The sequence below is a fragment of the Ovis aries genome, chromosome 2 (assembly GCF_016772045.2).
Source record: "Ovis aries strain OAR_USU_Benz2616 breed Rambouillet chromosome 2, ARS-UI_Ramb_v3.0, whole genome shotgun sequence".
Classification (NCBI taxonomy): Eukaryota; Metazoa; Chordata; class Mammalia; order Artiodactyla; family Bovidae; genus Ovis; species Ovis aries.
The window spans coordinates 71,089,159-71,105,681 of NC_056055.1; positions in this window are offsets into that span (position 1 = coordinate 71,089,159).

The following is a 16,523-nucleotide window of genomic DNA, read 5'->3' on the forward strand; positions in this document are numbered from 1 at the left end:
TATATTCCCTTTTATACTCAGGAAGAAACAGACTCAGAGAGGTTAAGTAATGAGGCCAAGTTCACACAAGCAGTAGATGGTGGGACTGAGCTTTGGCCCAGGTATGTCTGATCCCTAAAGCTCTTGCTGAGAGTCTAAACTGTTGGTTCTCAAACTGCATCAGCAGCAAGTGGAGGATTTGTTACACACAGTGTGCCAGGCACCCCCTAGACTGATTCAAGAGGTCCAAGTGGGGCCCAAGGATGTGCTTTTCCACCAAGTACCAGGTGATGCTGATTGCTGCCGGGCCACAGACCACATAGGAGAACCACAGTCTAAGTCACTCCACTCTGCCCCTCCCATGAGATGCTCTCAATATGAAAGTAGGGTGTATCTGGTGCAAACTAGATCTAGCTTTCTTCAGTCCTAAGCATCCTTAACAGGCTTCCCAGGTGACTCAGTGGTAAAGAATCAGTCTGCCAATGCAGGAGACCCAGGTTTCATCCTTGGGTCAGGAAGATCCCCTGGAGAAGGAAATGGCAACCCATTCCAGTATTCTTGCCTGGGAAATTCCATGGACAGAGGAGCCTGGTGGGCTACAGTCCATGCAGACATGACTTAGCAACTAAAACAACAACAACAACACATCATTAACATCATTATAATGACCTGGTACCTAAAGGATGGACAGAAGTCTTACTATTGGAAGGCAGCTAAATAAAACAGGATGTCCAGGTAAATCTGGATTTTAGACAAACCACAAATAATTTTAGTAGAAGTGCATTCCAAATATTGCATGGTTTATAGGCTTACTAAAAAATTATCTGTTGTTTATCTAAAATTCAAATTTAACTGGGTATCCTTTAGCTTCATCTGCTAAATCCAGCAACCCTATACTATTGCTTTCAAGAGACAAAGGTTTCTCGTGTGGATGCAAATTACCCCCCAGGTCCTAAAACCCTACCCAAACATCAGGCCCCTCAGCCAAGGGGGACTTCTCTCCTCTCTTGCCAAATAAAAGAGGGAGGAATTTCAGATCGGGCTCCTTGCCAGAAACAATCATGAAAACAGGGTTACAGCGTGCAGGAGGTCTGGTGCACAGCTTCCAGAACCAGCTGGCGTGCTCACCGCCGCAGCCAGCCCTTCCTCGGGAGGGGTGTGCTGATGAAATGCATGTTCTGGGGCTGTTGAGGGCATGAGGGATAGGAAGAGCCAGTGTTCATCACCCCTCCCTCTGCTCAAGACCCAGAGGAAATGACCCTGACCCTTCTGAGCAGGACAGGCTCCGTGAGAGACAGGGGCAGCAGTGGCAGAGGGAAGGGTGGGGCGGTCTTGGTGAGGAGGATGAGCTTGGTGAGGAGGATGGTGAGGGAATCTGGGCGATGGCAGAGGCCCCCTCCTCCCAGGCTCACTGGCCCTATCTGCTTAGACAGCTGTGCTCTGCCTCCTGAGACAGCGGGACTGACTAAAGGGTGAACAAACAAAAAGAAGTAGAATTTCATGAGCCCAACCATGCACCAGGAACAGAATCAGTGTTATTTCACTTAATACTTGAACAGCCCTAAGAAAGCAGTTTTCCAGGTGGTCCCTTAAAAAGGCTCAGCCACAGTGACCTTGACAATGAAACTGAATTCAGAATCTGACTCTGCCAACCACTATGAAGTTTAACAATATAAAAGTGCTATTTTCTTTAAAAAAAAAAAAAGATAAATATTGGCAGTTTCCTATGGTGTAACTGAATAGCTGTGTGGTCCCTTAATTTCTCTGAGCCTCAGTTTTTGCAGCATTAAAATAGAGATAGTAGTAGTGTCTTCCTTAGGGTTGTGGAAGTGATTAAAGGACATAATGTCTTTAATTACCTTAGCACCCTGTTTAGCACATATTAAGAACTAAATACATGTGGCTGCAATTATCATTATCTCTGCTATTTTGCTGGATATACAGAAAAATATGTAATAGAAAAATTGTACCAGCCCAAAGAAGGTTGTTTATCATCAGGGAGAGAATTCTGTGTGTGAACTCAGAATCCTGTCACCAGCCATCTTGCCATCCAGGGCTGTGCACAAGAATCCAGACCAGTCTGTCCAATAAAATCATCAATGATGATGGAGACATTACGCACTAATACTGCATAATGGCCACAAGCCATGTGTGGCTACTGAGCCCTTGAAATGTGGCTAGTGTGACTCAGGACCTAAATTTTTCATTTTATTTAGTTTAGTATAATTGACTAGTAAAATAATACTTGTTTCAGGCGTGCAACACAGTAGTTCAATATTTTCATAGATTCTACTTTATACAAAGTTATTATAAAATACTGATTATATTCCCTGTGCTATGCACTACAACCCTGTAACTTGTTTCTTTTATACCTAGTAGTTTGCACCCCTTAATCCCCTCCACTTGTTTTGCCCTTCCCCCGCCCCTGCCCCCCTGGTAACACTAGCTTGTTCTCTGTATCTGAGTCTGCTTTTTTAAAAAAAAAAAATTCTACAAGTAAGTGAAAACATATAGTATTTTTCTTTCTCTGACTTTTTTCACTAAGAATAATACCTTCCAGGTCCATCCATTGTCACAAATGACAACACTTTATTCTTTTTTATGGCTGAGTAACATTCCACTGGGTATATATCCCACAATGAGGTATCACCTCATACCTGTCAGCACGGCTATTGTCAAAAAGACAAGAAATCACAAGTGCTGGCAAGAATTAGGAGAAAACGGAACCCTCGTACACTGTGTGGAGTTTCCTCAAAAAATTAAAAATAGAACTACCATGCTGCTGCTGCTAAGTTGCTTCAGTCGTGTCTGACTCTGTGCAACCCCATAGATGGCAGCCCACCAGGCTCCCCCATCCCTGGGATTCTCCAGGCAAGAACACTGAAGTATCCAGCAATTCCACACCTAGGTATTTAACCAAAGAAAACATAAACGCTAATTCAAAAAGATATAAATACCCCAGTGTTCATAGGATCATTATTTACAATAACCAAGATATGAAAGCAACCTAAGTGTCCATCATCAGATGAGTGGGTAATCAATTTCATAAACAGCCACATATGGCTACAGGCTGCCAGAGTTGGCAATGCAGTTAAAAACATTTCGTCTTTCACCCTCATGGAGGCATCTGCTCTGAGGTCAAGAGGACTGTGTGGATTTTGGGGAGAGTGGTACCAAGAGAAGAAATTAGGACAACCCCCCTGGTCTGGCCCAGAAGCTTAGACAAGTTTCCAGGACAACACAGATAGAACTGGAAGCAGAGGTTGTCAGTTCAACTGGTGGGCTGGAATGGCCTCTTTTGTTAAAGAGAAAAGAATATAAAATTTTCTAAAGCAGGCACACCAACAGCAAAAGAGCGCTCCTGCTGGTTCAGCGGTAACGGATCCACCTGCCAGGGCAGGAGACATGGGTTCCATCCCCAATCCAGGAAGATCCCACATACTGCCGAGTAGCTAAGCCTAAATCAGCGCGCCGCAGCTACTGAGCCTGTGCTCTAGAGCCCGCGTGCCACAACTGCTAGGGCCCGGGTGCCCTAGAGCTGGTGCTCCACAGCAGCAAGAGCCAGCACAATGAGAATCCTGTGTGCCACAACTAGACAAAAGCCCGTGCAACAGCAAAGACTCAGCACAGCCAAAAATAAATACATACCTAAATTTTTAAAAGAGCTCTAAAAGGACCATCATCATCATTTAGTGACTCCCAACCTTCACCCCGAGGGCCTACAAGTGATGGAGTTCTCCTGCTCTTGCTAATCCCTGAGCATCTCACCACCCCTTGTTGGCTTCCTTAATCCTGACCACATGTCTGTAAACAGAACTGTTAAATGATACAAGAAGGATATTAGAACAAGTTGGTTCTAATACCCCATCAGCCTATACATAGAAACCAAAATCTCTGCCAATACATGCTTCAAAGTTAAAAAAAAATCTAAGCACAATGACAAATAGCCAGCTAGCATTTCCCAAACAAGGCTCAGGCTATACCCAGCCAAATAATGTCCTTGCTTTTCTTCTGTCTTTTCTCTTTAAGTCTTTCCTCTAGCTCCTGCTGGTGGAAAGTGAAAACGAAAGTCGCTCAGTCATGTGTGACTCTTTGGGACCCCATAGACTGTAGCCCACCAGGCTCCTCTGTCCATGGGGTTCTTGAGGCAAGAATACTGGAGTGGCTGTTCCCTTCTCCAGGGGATCTTCCCAAGCCAGGAATTGAACCCAGGTCTCCTGCATTGCAGATGGATTCTTTACCATCTGAGCCACTGGGGAAACCTCATTGGTGGAAGACTCCTAATCATCACTTCTGGTTTGGCACTGCTCAGTTCAAATCTATTTTTGCTAAAAAAAAAATACTTACAATTTATAGTATGTGTCACTGGATCTTTTAAAAGAATCTTTATTAAATCTCTTTGATGAAATCTCTGAGTGTGTCATCTATTTTCCATTTGGATCCTAATCCACCTTGCCTAGCTTAAGAAAAACACATTGCTCATATTCCCTAAATCACTGCTGAAAAGATGAGATGTTTATCTGAGGATCTGAATCTCCCCAACATATCACCCCAGACTGAGAAACAGAGCCCTTGGATTTAAAGACTAGGAGCCGTGTCCAGTTCACAGAAGTCCGGTAGCACGGTGATGACTGGCTCCTTTAGCTGCCAATAAGTGATCCATTCTTCCCGTCAAAGGCCTCCAGCTCGACTCTCCTTAGGGGCAATTTTCAATGACTCAGTTTGTTGAACTGCCTTCCTCAGCCCCATCCCACACATATAAACGGATTCTCATGACTTCATGATGGAACAGTGTGCATACAGTAAGTTGCAATATTTGCAGCTAGGAACACACATTTTGGTGGCCTCTGAAGACATCAAGAAACCATCCTGAACAGTCTACTACCTTCCCTCACACAAGCTTCATTAAGCTTGCTTCGTCAGTGATGTAACTGAAACACAGAGAAGTTAAGAAATATGCCCAGAGATGGCAAACACCTGTTTTTCATGCTGCCACCCACCCCGTGCCCACAGCAGACATTGTTAATCAATCTCACGTTACTCTTTCCCATTGGAAAGCTTTCTTACTGCAGCTCTCCAGCAGCCAACACAAATCTGTCAGAGTTGACACTCAAGACATGTTTGCCATCCTCACACATGCTCAGACTTTAAAAATTAAGAAGAGGGACTAGAAACCAGTCTCTGAGTCTCCTAGTACACTGTTCTTTTTTAAGGATTTCTCTGTAAATCCAGAAAACCTGAGCAGACTGTGTTCATGCTATCCTTAATACCTATGATGCCTTTGTTAGGAAACATGCCCGAGCCTCCAATTCTACCTTACCATAATGAGATTATGATTAGCTGATACATGAATGCTGTCCTTGGCACACTCCTATCATATACTAGGTACTCAGCTCATGGAAGCTCTTATCCATTCTTTATAAACAATGCCATTAACATCCACTATCCAGAGCATGCCCTTCATGGTGGTCATTAGGGTCCATGTCATTGAGCTGTTAAATGCTTTCATTCTCCTGGAATATACGCATGGTAGATTGTATTTCTCCACCACATTCAAGTTATGTGTGGCCAAGTGACTTGCTTTGGCCAAACACATGTGAGCAAGAGAGACATGTATAACTTCTGGACAGAAGCATTTAATTGCTGCATCTGTATACCAGTCTTCCTTTCTTTCTGACTTGGTAATTATGGAAACAGATTTCAAGATGGAGTATCCATCAGCCCACAGCTCTGAGTGACAATGATCAGCAGAACTTGGGTTGACCCCATCTTGACATGTAGTGAGAAATACTCTTCTGTTGGGTAAAGCTACTGAGATTTTGTAGTTGTTTCTTTCTGCAGTCATAACCTAATCCACCTAGATGAATACTCTTTTCTCTAGCAAGGTTCCAGGGAAGCTGAACTTCTCCATTTCACCACAGAGAAATGACTTCAAATAACCATGTGTCTTAAAGGGTCATATCCCCAAAGTGACTGCTACACACCACTGCATATAATGCTACCTAAAATGTATTAAATGGCCATTATGTGCCAAACAGTGTTCTGGGCACTTCATGGGGACTAACGGGCACACTTAGAACAGTTCTGGCACAGAGTAAACATGCTAATTCACGTTCATCTGCATCACTGCCCTCATTACCGTTATCACACATCATCTCCAGTCCTGATCTCCTCTCGATAGAAGAGGAAACTAAGGCACAAAGCAGTTAAGTAACAGGAGCATGGCTTCAGAGGCAGAAAATAACACAGTAAAGATTTGCACTCGAGTTCACTGGAGACCGATCCTCATTCTTCCCTTGCTACTGCATACACATTCGGATGAAGCCCACCAAACTGTGTGGTGTACATTCCTGGGCCCCGCCACTTCCCCCTGGCGGGGTGGGTGTCCCACCATCAGAACTAAACCCCTTGGTTCCACCACTTGCAACAGCTGAAGCCTAATTCATTGAGAAGGCAGAGAAACCAGCATCCTTTAGGCCAACTTATCCAAGGAAATGAAACCCTGGCATCCAGGAACAGGGTTATGCTTTTCTACCAGCTGCAAGATTCACCGTCAGGAGGGCTTTCAAATTTCTTCAACATCCCTAGGCTGTCATTTATTCCTTTCCAGAAGTAGCACAGGTCCCAGGACCAGTGGTAAGTTTGCCCAGCCCTGTCCATCTCCCAAGGACATCAGAGGCCAAACAGAGAGGGAGAAAGAATCTCAGCATGGACAGACCCACGAACCACCCTCCACTCACCACATCTTCCTCCAGGCCATTTATTTCATTAAAGAGCAGGGTGCTCAAGGGAATCTCCAGAAAGGGGGCAATTTCATTCTTCCCACATCATAAAAATTAAAATTCTTTCCAAAAAAAAATAATGTGCTCTGTTCTTTGAGAAAGCTAAGGAGAGGAGAAAAGGGGTCAAGGAGTGAGAGGTAAGAAAATGTGAGGGAGAGAGGTAAGAAAATGTGAGGGAGAGAGGGAAAGAGGAAAGAAAAACAGAACAATAAATCGAATAGGGAAGACAGGGAGATTAAGAAGGGAAGAAAAAGAAGACAGAACAGAGTAAAGCAGCAGTGAGACTGGCTCTGTGCCTTCGTGAGATCAGCAAACCCTCTGAATTTTCACCTTTGCTCAAAACTGGAGTTGGTACTATTTTGCCAGTCACCCACATCTCGGTGTGTCCTGGCGTCCCTTCGCTATGCTCCTCCCCATATCCTGAGAAAAGCTACTCACTCAGTAGCTTTCACAGTCTAATCCCTACCCAGAGTTCATTTTGAAAGAACATGGAGTAGGAGGAGGAACTTTGTAGTCTGACTGGACTGAGTTCAGAATGCAGCCTTAGCACATATTTTCCCTTCAACAAATATTTATGGATAACCATCTGTGTGCCAAGCACTGTTCTAGGCACTGGGTAACAGTGAACAAAACGCCCTGCCCTCATATAACGTCCACCCTAGAGGAGTAAATAAAAATGAAAATCTGTATTATCTTAGTGTTAAGTATAACGGAGGCAAAGAAACCATGAGAGAATAAGGGGTAGTAATATCAGCGGGAGGGTCCCCAGGGAAGTCCCACTGTGAAGGATGCTACTGAAGCAGAAGGTGAGGAGTTGCCCAACCCCTAGGTATCTGGGGAAGAGCAGAGCAAACGCCCTGGGGCAAGAACACACCTAGCGAAGGCATGAGGAACAAGCAAAAGGCAGACGGTTCCATGCAGTGTAGCCCTGGTGCGGTGAAGGATTTTAGAAGTTCAGACATGAACTGGAAAAATAGAAAGTGATGAACGAAATATGGGACAATTGAAACTGACTTTAGGGAAAGGCTGCAGTTCCCTTAATGACAGCTTCTAGGATAAGACCAGGGGAGTGAGTGTCTGAAGTAAGACAGCACATACAACCATTAAAGAAGGTTAGGTGAAGGACCTGAGAGGCAAGGCCCTGGAAGTCTCATTGCTAAAAGCATTTTTTTTTTTTTTTTTTTTGGCCACACCACTCAGCATGTGGGACCTTAGTTCCCTGACCAGGGACTGAACCAGGGTCCCTTGCAGTGGAAGCTCAGAATCTTAACCAATGGACCGCCAGGGAAGTCCTGGAAGTCTCGTCTACAGAAATGTTAGGGTCACCAGGAATGAGAGAGGAGTGGTGTTGGAGAGGGAACCAGGGCCCCCTCTACAAGGAATTAGAGGGAGGGCCTGGAGATCAGTAGATGGTGGTGATCAGAAGGGGAAGAGGTCTAATGATGTGCAATTTACATTTAGTTCGGAGCAGTTAGGGAGAAGGCAGGCAGAGTGATCTGGAGGCAGCAATAAGGAGTAAGGAGAGCAGGCCCAGTAGGGAAGGGCTGTTGGACAGAAACCACTTGATTGAAGCGCAGGTGAACAGGATCTTTCAGGAGAGTCATGTCACAGTGAGGTTCATTGTCATCTCACCGGCATTTAGTGTGCAGAGGGGCCAAGGATGCTAAAAGCCCTGCAAAGCAGAGAACAGTCCCATGAGAGGACAATCCATCTCGACCAATAGTGCTCCCATGGCAAAACATGTAATCTGATTATGGAGGCAAGAGCATTCAACATCCAAAGGAAAGGCTAAGCGCGCAGAGGGAATTGCTGACCCCAATTCCAGGGACCAGCAGGGAAATACTGTAGAATTTGGAAAGGGGAGGAGACGAGATCAGAAAAGGGGTATCGGAGTGAAAGTCAGGGGGCTGAGGAAGGCCCCAGCAGTCCCAGGCTTCCTGTGCTGCTGCTCTTCAGTCGCTTTAGTCGTGTCTGACTCTTTTGTGACCCCACGGACTGTAGCCCACCAGGCTCCTCTGTCCATGGGGTTTTTCAGGGAAGAACACTGGAGTGTTCCTCCTCCAGGGAATCTGTGGCGACTGTCATAACCATGGCTGAAGGGGCAGGGAGATGGTCCTGCTGGTCTCGGGGCCGGTGTAGTGATGCAGCCCTGAGCAGAAGGGAGGGACATGCGGTCCTGGATCCACCCTGCATCCTTCTGATGCAACTGTGGAGTCTCACTAAGGGCTGTTCTAATCTGGAGCACCTACAGCTTGGAACTGCCTCTTGGCCCCGAAGACTGGAGGAAGGGAGGCCCTTCAAGGGCATTCCAAATGTCTCGATTCCTGCCAAGGCTAAGCTCTGTGTCCTTGGGCAAGTTACTTAACCTTGCTGAGCCTGTTTTCTCATCCATAAAGTGGCCCCCAAAACCTATCTCACAAGGTTGTAGCAAGGCTTAAAATCAAAGCCAGAAAGTGTCTAGCCCAGTGTGTGATAGGCGCTCACTGCTGCCAGGCCCACAGCCGGTGGCTCAGGTTGCACATGCCTGAGTCCAAATCCTGACTCTGTTGCTCACTGACCGTCTAACCCGGGCTAGTTGCTGAACCTCTCCAAGCCTCAGTTTCCTGCACATGAGATTGGGAGAGTAATTCCGGAAGTATAAGGTGTCTGGAAGAAATACATGAAAGATGATGTAGTGAGCTGTGAAGTTTTGCCTTCTCTTCACTGGAAAAGACGCCCGAGCATTACAAGGTAATTTTCTTCTTCTAACAGTCTCTCGAGTGAATCAGCAGACCTAGGTGTTCACAGCCCCTGGCCTCAAGGAGAAGCTGGAACTCCTTTTGGAAGTTTTCAGGGCTGATACTAAGGGCTTCCCGGGTGGTGCTGGTGTAAAGGACCCGCCTGCCAATGCAGGGGATGTAAGAGCCATGGGTTCAATCCCTGGATTGGGCCAATCCCCTAGAGGAGGGCACAGCAACCCACTCCAGTATTCTTGCCTGGAGAATCCCGTGGACAGAGGAGCCTGGGCAGGGGGCTAGAGTCCATGGGGTCGCACAGAGTTGGACATGACTGGAGCGACTTAACACGCATGCACTCAGGCCTTTGTTTGGTAGGCCATAGCATGTCAAGGAGGAGGGCAAGATGAGCAGTCTAAATCCAGGGAATGAGAGGTGAACATTCTGAGACAGGAGGAGAGGAGGCCCAGGGTCTGTGAAGGAATGGCAGAGGCTTAGCCTCGTCCTAAGGCCGACTTGGGGAGGGGAGGACAGCCACCCAGAGGGTGCATTTGGAGGTCCCACTCCTGTCTCAGCCCACCACACTGACAGCTGCTTCTGCAGCCTGAAGTCACATTTTCTGTAAAGGAGTACATTACATTTTCTTCCCTGTCTCTTATTTGGCTCAGAGTGTAGCAGTCCACCCACGAGACATAGTCAGACAGTTTCAGAGCCCAAGTCATCCTGCACAGGGGTGTCCTGGGGGTCACTTCACCCTCTCAGCAGAGGGTGATGGGGTGACGGCAGATGCTGGCAGTGCAGCTGCCTTGCCAGATGGCTCCAGGGGGAAGGGAGGGAGGGGAGGCTGGGAGGAAGGCCCCCAGCGCCTGGTGCGTCCTGCTTCCCTACACCCTCCCCCAGCCTCAAAATGTCACACCCTCGCTTCCTACTCATTCCTTGGTGACTTGGGGCCAATCATTTGGGAAAAACTCACTGAAGGTTAGGTCAGTTCCCTGGGAAGTGAGAATCGTTCCTATGGCCTAGGGTTACTGTGGCTCATGTGAATAACATAAACCCTTGAAATGGACGTGGCAACTAGTAAGCACGGAATGAACGGCAGAGGTAGTGGTGGTGGTGGTCAGAGAACTAGCAGTACTAGTAACACTACTAAGACAACAGGCAAAGTGCTGGCTGGCTCAGATTTAACCAGTCCCAAGAGTCCTGAGGCTGCTGCTCCGCTCCCAGCTTTGCCATAGACTGTGCTGGGGCAGTTGGGTTGCCTCCCTTCTCTGCCTTGGTTTTTGCACCTGTCACATGGGTACGGTCCCATCCACTTTAGAACAAGATCTTCCAGCTGGAAGGGTCCTTAGAGAACATCTGGTCCAGCCCTTTCTTCTCTGCATCCCATTTCACAGAGGCCAAAAGAAAAGCAGCCTACCTAATTCATGCAAAAATACTCTTTCCAAATCCACAGAAGCTCAGTTTATTCTGTTTCATTTACTAGTATGGGTTGGGAGGATTGGGGGCAGCAAGGGGCAAGTGATGTAGAAATGTGACATTCTCTTCCTTTGACAGGCTTTTAATTTACTGGGAAAATGAGATTAAATCCATGAGGATAAAAAGTTTTTTTAATGAGACATGTATGAGAAGTTCTCTGAAAATACTAAATACTTACACAGACAAACTGTGCAGATAGGCCTGCAAGACAGCTCCCAATGACCCCACCCCTTGCCTAGTCTCTCCCACACCATCCCAGCACTGATCAATGACATCTACAGGACAGGCAGAAGCGATGCTATGTCACACCTGAGATTAGGTAACAGCAGACTGCACCTTCTGCCTTGGGCTCTCTCAAGTCACTAGCTCTAGAAGAAGCCAGCTGCCATGTTCTGAGGACCATCAGGAAGCTCAGTGGGGAGGCCTGCATGCTGAGGGAATCCAAGCCACTAGCCAGACAGCAAGTGCGGCCTATGAACCACCCCATCCCAGGAATGAACTTGAAGTAGACCCACCAGCCCCAGATGACTGCAGGACTGGGGTGACAGCTTGACGGCCACCTCATAAGAGACTCTAAGCCAGAAGCACCCAGTTAAATCTTGCCTGCATTCCTGTCCCGCAGAAACTAGGAGATAGCACATACATGTTGTTGCAAGCTGCCAAATTTGGGGTAATTTTTTATGCAACAGTTTCCTAATACATAAAAACAGACCACCACCATTCTTCACAGAACACCCACTGCATGCCAGACCTGTGCTCCACAAAGATTAGATAGCAGTTTCCAGACAGAAACACCAGCTAGGAATTATGACAGCCCTGGGCTGATGGGTCTCTTGGGAGCAGAGGGTGGTACGTGCTAATGGGGAGGACGTAGAACCCTCAAGAGAGCCTATCAAATTCTCGTCATGGTTTCTTCCCAAAAGCGAGATCACAGGGCTCATGTGTGTGCCTGCATGAATGCAGGCGAGAGAGGGACGTACACACAAATGTCAGGATGGGGCAGGGCTCGTAGGTGGGGCCGTCTTCCACAGGGGTATTGCTGCTGCTGCTGCTAAGTCGCTTCAGTCGTGTCCGACTCTGTGCGACCCCATAGACGGCAGCCCACCAGGCTCCCCCATCCCTGGGATTCTCCAGGCAAGAACACTGGAGTGGGTTGCCATTTCCTTCTCCAATGCATGAAAGTGAAAAGTGAAAGTGAAGTGACTCAGTCGTGTCTGACTCTTAGTGACCCCATGGACTGCAGCCCACCAGGCTCCTCCATCCATGGGATTCTCCAGGCAAGAGTACTGGAGTGGGGTGCCATTGCCTTCTCCGACAGGGGTCTTAGAAGGAGACAAATTCTGAAAGGTTCCACAGAACAGGAGGGACCTTCAGTTGTTCCCACGGGAAAACCTGGCTGCCTCTGTGAACTAGGTTTCAGTCCTACCTATATCACATATCGGGTGACATCAGTCTAGTGACTTCCCATCCAAAAGTGGAAATAAACTCTCCAAAGGATGCAGTGAAGTTCAGATGAGAAAATATACTTTGGAAACTATAAAACACTGAGTAACATAAGGAAAATAAAGTGAGGTGTTGTATATAAAGTCCCTAGAACATGGCCTGGCTCACAATATAAGGTTCACAGATGGCAGTGTTTTTTTCTTCCCCCCCTGTTGATAAGCTCACCTCTGGTAAAAGAAGAAACAAGCAAAAAAAGTGATGGAGCAGGTGTTTTCTGACGTGTAGCCTGGGCCCCATTGCCACAGGAAGCCCCATCAATGCCCTGTCACACCTCCACCCACCCCGTCCCTTCCCCACCAGCAGGACTCACCCAGGGGGATTGGCGGGCTCTGGGTGACACTGCAGAGACCAAGCAGGATCGATCGCAAAGCAGGGGCAACAGGTTGGGAGGGTTTGACAACTTCCTCTCACGGGGATCTGAGGAGACGGAGACCGCCAGAAGGCATGGGATGGAGTGATAAGGAACAGGAAGACTGAAAGGGCAGGAAGAGAAACCCAGAGTTCCCTTTAATCCCTCTGCTAGGGCCTGGATCCTGATGATTTCAATCTCCACCTCTAGGATTAAGGGGGCAAGGCAACACACATCTGCACACTGGCGTGTTTCTGAAGAACTGCAGTTGAGGTCTGCCCCAGGTGGAGGTCACTAGGGTGGGCACTAATCCAATATGACTGAGTCCATGCAAAAACAGGAAATATGAACACGGAGCAGACGCACATAAGGAGAATGCCATGTGATGGCAAGATCAGGGTAATGCTTCTGCAAGCCGAGGAATGCCAATGATTGACAACAAATCACCAGAATCTCCAGTGGTTGAGAATCCACCTTCCAGTGCAGGGCACACAGGTTTGATCCCTGGTTGGGGAACTAAGATCCCTGATGTCATGGAACACCTAAGCCCGAGCACTGCGTCTACAGAGCTCTTGCACTCTGGAACCACAGCTAGGGAGAAGCACACAGGCTGCCACAAATATCCCGTTGCACTACAGCTAAGACCCAATGCAGCCAAAGATGAGTAAGTATATTTTTTAATATGAAATAAGTTTTTTAAGAAAGAGGAGGAGGCATGGAACAGAACCTTCCATCATAGCTATCAGAGGGAGCCAACCCTGCTGAGACCTTGATCCTGGACTTCTAGCCTCCAGAACTGGGAGATACCTTTCCGTTTTTAAGTCGTTCGGTCTGTGGCACTCTGCTGGAGTAGTCCTGCTAAACTAACACAAGAGCATTTGGCGTTAGCACAAAACCACAGGGCCAGACAGACCTGATGTGAACCTCTGCTCTTACCAACAGCATGTCCTGGGCCACTTAGGTGCCACAGTGGGCCTTGGGTTTTTAACTGTTAAATGGGAAATTCCATACACTTTATGTATAGTGACTGAGAAGCAAGTAACAAAGGCAAAGCAAGCAGTTACAATGCCTGGCTCCCGGTAGCCACTCAGCAATGGCCTTCACTAAAAGAAATGATAGCTCAGCTCGAATTCCTTCACCTCTCTAAACCCTGCACCCTCATGAGCAACACAGAAGAACCAGCTATCTGTCAGTCTATGAAGATACCGAATGCTGTGAAGGCAAAAGGCTCCGAGACCCAAGTATAGTGGATTTATTTGGCTATGTAACAGACTGCCACAAACTCAGGAGCTTGAAAAATTACCATCTCAATTCTACGGTTCAGAAGCTCAGAAGAACTTGGCTGGAGTCTCTGCTTAGGGTCTCACAAAACCAAAATGAAGATGCTGCCCACGGTGGGCTCTTACTTGGAGGTTCTGTGCATTAATTGCTTCTGAGCTCGTTGTAATTGTTGGCCAAATTCAATTCTTTGCCTTTGTGGAACTAAGGTTCCTGGCTTTGTCCTGGCTGTTGGTTAGGGATCTCTTTCAGCTCCTCAAGGTCTGTGATCTGTTTCTAGTGACAGCACCTGGGTTATGAAATCTGTAGGTTTTCTACACCAAGCAATTCCCCTGTTTTTTTGTGGACACCAACTGGATGTCCAACAGTCTAATTCAATTCCTATCTTACCTGTAGAGGACTCCAAAGACTAAGGGCTCAGCCCCACAAGATGCCTCCACTTCAGACTCCAGTAACAAGCCCAGGCAAGCCTGTACTTCTAGCCACCCAACTAGCTATAAAGTTGGGGGGTTCCCATAACCCCCTCTGCAGGTTTGATAATCTGCTAGAACAGCTCACAGAACTCAGGGAAACACTACTTGTGTTTACTGGCTTATTATAAAGGTTATAAAAATGATGAAAAGAAAGCAGCCTGAAGAGGTATGTAGGGTGAAACTGAGAAGAGCCCTGAGCACGTAGGCTTCTTGGGGGTGAGTCAGCCTCCCAGTAGTGGGATGAGCTCACCAACCTAGAGGATTCTGGATTTGAATGGAGGTTTCATTACAGAGGAAGCTAGATTCCCTGGTGGCCCAGACGGTAATGGGTCTGCCTCTAATGCAGGAGACCTGGGTTCAATCCCTGGGTCAGGATGATCCCCTAGAGAAGAAAATGGCACTCCACTCCAGTATTCTTGCCTGGAAAATCCCACAGATGGAGGAGCCTGTCAGGCTACAGTCCATGGGGTCACCAAGAGTCAAACACAAATCAGCGACTTCACTTTCTTCCTTTTTCATACAGAGGCATGCTTGATTAAATCACCAACCATTAGTGGGTAACTTGATAGGCAGTCCCTCTCTCCTCCCTGGAGGTTAGGAGAATGGAATTGAAAAGCCCAACCCTCTAATCCCAGAGGAACCTCCCAGCATCCTGATGCTATCCAGAGGCCAGTCAAGAATCACCTCCTTAGCATAACCTCCAGTGTGGCTGAAAGGGGCTTGATTAACATGAAATACTCTTCTCACCCCTATCACTCAGGAAATTATAAAGGTTTTGGAAGCTCTTTGCCAGGAATCAGGGATGACAACAAAATATATAATTATATCATAACATTAAAAGATCCTTCCACAAGGCCCCCTCCATCTTGGCAACAGAGAATTGCCCTCCTGTCAAAACTGCCTCATATTTCAGTTTTCCTGACGTCTTCTCCTGCCCCTAGCTGGAGAAAAAATGCACTGCTTTTAAAGAGCTTTTGGGGATGAGATTAAGCCCATTTGGGTAATCTCCCTTGTGCCATGTGACATAACCATCACAGAAGTAACACCAGCAAACAAAGGTCACAGACATCATCTTAAAAATTCTGCCCATCATACAGCTATTCTTGGCTGTACCACTGAGTGGATGAGTGACTGGACAAGTCCTTGTCCCTTTTGGACTACAAATTCCATTTAACTCTAATATGCTATACCCTGCCCCCACAATTAAATTACACTTTCTTAACTTTATAGGATGTGTCCTGATTAAGGGTAACAGAGAAACCTTTGCTCTCTGAGAAGGTTTACAAACTAAACGCAACATTGTTCATCCTTTATTGCAGATCACAATGGTCCGCTATCTTTAAAAATATTGATGCTGGGCCCCCATCTTCAGAAACTCTGACTCTCAGGAAATCTAGGCAAAGACAGACAAGGAGGACATGGCCTTCCCTATGGTGGGAGAGTAAATGAGGAGGGATGGGAGTCTTCTGCTTGCGTTTCGAGTCTTTTAAGGATGCGATAGATAGGGCTGAGGGCAGTGGCAGCTAGACCCAAGTGTGAGTCATAGCACAAGACATCCCTACAAGTCACATGATTTCAATTTTGTATGTTTCCTCCTAGTGGTGTCCCTAGGTGTGAGCCGAGGATGTAAGTTAGTGAACACATGTCTACATGCACTGAAACACTGTGCTCCAGACACAGAACATTCTGGGAGAAGCCTGTCTAGCTCCAAAGCCTGAGTTTACACTGTCTTGGAGAAAAATGAATGGAATGTAATTTTTTTGTTTTTGTCTAAGTACCCCAAGTAGGTATATATGTGTGTAAATATATATACACATATACTTAGAGAGAGATTATATAAAATTTCTATTCGATAACAATTGGATACTGGACAGTTATATTCTCTACCAAGTTCTTGTCATACAGAATTTTACCTTGTAGATTTTAAATGCATACAATTTACATGCTAAAACAAATTGTGAAAAATTGT